This window comes from Eurytemora carolleeae, unplaced genomic scaffold (genome assembly GCF_000591075.1).
Source record: "Eurytemora carolleeae unplaced genomic scaffold, Eaff_2.0 scaffold979, whole genome shotgun sequence".
NCBI classification, from domain to species: Eukaryota; Metazoa; Arthropoda; class Copepoda; order Calanoida; family Temoridae; genus Eurytemora; species Eurytemora carolleeae.
The window spans coordinates 94946-97320 of NW_019396877.1; the positions used below are offsets into that span (position 1 = coordinate 94946).

The following is a 2375-nucleotide window of genomic DNA, read 5'->3' on the forward strand; positions in this document are numbered from 1 at the left end:
GCCAGGGCTAGGAGAATTATGTGGGGGGTATTCAATATCAGCATGACGAGGGGAGGAATTCAATACTAGGACGGGGAAGGGGGCTCTGTTGATTCAAAAAATGGCGTCGAAAAGTCTTCTTTGCTTTACAAGGCGATCTAATGTTGGAGACTAACAGAGAAAGTATCAAGTATTAAACGCCAAAATAAATTAGATTTTGTATTTTCTTAATACTTTTACTTTATGGTCCCCATGCTTTTTATTTCCCGGAAGTGAGATAAAATAAGATTAAAAAGATATATTTGACCGTGAAGCATAACAGTCCTCCATCTTACTTTGTCTAAATATCATTTTTTCTTGTTCACATTTTAATCTTTATAATTCTCTTTGTCTTATCTTCATTATGAAAACCTCTTTTTATTTCCAGAAACTACTGGCTCTAGATTCTGACAGGTTTTTAATACTTCAAGTTTTTATTGTCTCTAATAAGGAATATACTATTCTGTAGTTAATGGTATATATTTAATAAATTAATAATATTAAATTTTGATCAGGATAATCACCTTACACCAGGTGATTTATATTTTGATAAAAAATGGGGTGGAAACAAAAACTAAAATTGCACATGAAAGGCAAGTTTTTTCATTCTTTTTTATACTTTTACCCCAGAAAACGACAAAAAATATGCTTAACTTCTAGCGATAAAAAATTTTCTTTAAAAGGGGGGAGGGAGATTTTTCGGGAAAATATAAATCTATGATTCCTTGACATTTCAACAAAAATAAAACCAAATCCCATAGTGGTATAAACCATGAACAAAGAAAAGATAGATTTCATTAAAACTTTTGTTGCAGATAGTTGAATTATAGGCCAATTAAGAACCAAAAATATAAGCTATTCTAGAAACAAAGTTATAAGAAGTTTTGTACTTCTGTGTTTTTTCAAAAGTTCTAGTAAACTGTTGCTATTTTTGAATATTTTCTATAGGAGCCTAATTTTGTTTTTTTATTCACTTGAATTTTGAAGAAATGTTTCTGAAGTAGAACCGCCATATATAAATTATATTATTTAAAGACTTTAACAGAAATATGTAGATCTTTTCTAAGAAAATGACTAAAATATACAACAAACTATAAGAAAATTTACTTTTAGGTTTTTTTGACTCCAAAATTTTCACAATTTTGAATATCTCAAAAACTGGAGCAGTGCTCATACTAAACCGTGTATGTTTTGAAGTCTTGAAGATGTTGGCTTTCCATGGGTTTACAGTTAAGTTTGATAACACTGCTTCGGTTTAAGAAATATTTAACCAATTGAAAAATATAAGAGTAAAAAGCAAAAAAGTAAAATTTTGGCGTGGAAATTATAACCTTAAAAGTTAAAATGTAAAAAAAATTATAAAATTTAATTCTTTAATTTACGTTTATATTATTATGTCTCAAAAGTAGCTTATTGGTAACTGTGAAGACAAAAAAGTTAAAATTTGATGTCCACAGAAAAGGGCTCTCAATTCCTTGTTTTCAAGAATGATGGGAATGATTTAAGATTTTTTTTGTAAAAAAAGTTTATTTTTTATCATGAAGGTTTATTACCAATTAAGAGGTAACTAAATAAAAAAAATTTGAATTTGCTTGAGCCGTTTGTTTGATATGGATGCGCACACATTAAATAAAAAGTGTATGATTCTAATTCATAAGTTATTACCTTAAAAAAAAGCAAATTCAACTTTTTTTTATTAAAATCGCGAAATATGGTTAGCAATCATTAGTTTTGCAAAGTATCTGATTTCTATTCAAAAACGTTAAAAAGTTTAGTCTGTTATATAATATCCATGAAATCTGCTTTTTAAACCCCTTCACTTTGATCCTGCATTTAGATATTCGACAAACGTTTGAATTCAAAAATGCAGTGTGCAGCGCCTAAAGGGACTGTAAACGTAATTTTAAGTAACCATCCATTTGAGTGGCATGTACGATTCACAACAATACCTACAGAGCGTTGGTATTAACTAGATATCAATGTTAATGTTTCTGAAAACTATTTAATTTGATTCGATGTTTCTCAGGAAAAGTGACTTGAGCATTTCTTGCTTCAGAAACATGGAGACTATCAGAATTGAACTATTTTAAGTCAGAAAAATTACATTATCTTCCACATTATTGATCAGATTAAGGTTTCAAGGGTCCCGTTGTAAATCGGGCGTGCCCCTCGATAAATGGAGGGTCACTTAAATTTACAAATGCAGTCTCTCAAAGCACTGCATTTGTTCATCTTTTGTTTCATAAAATATAGTTGACAGTAATGAAACGTGTTCAAATACTATACAACTTATAATAATTCAAAATACAAAACATGTACAATTAGCATCTTTAACAAGGGGGGGGGGGTTGTATGGG

General features: G+C 29.5%; 1 protein-coding gene across 1 annotated transcript in view; it reads right to left on the bottom strand.

Moving 5' to 3' along the window:
* Positions 1 to 2375, bottom strand: part of LOC111709638 (serine/threonine-protein kinase MRCK alpha) — a 21191-nt gene that overhangs the window by 14775 nt on the left and 4041 nt on the right. The window lies entirely within an intron of this gene.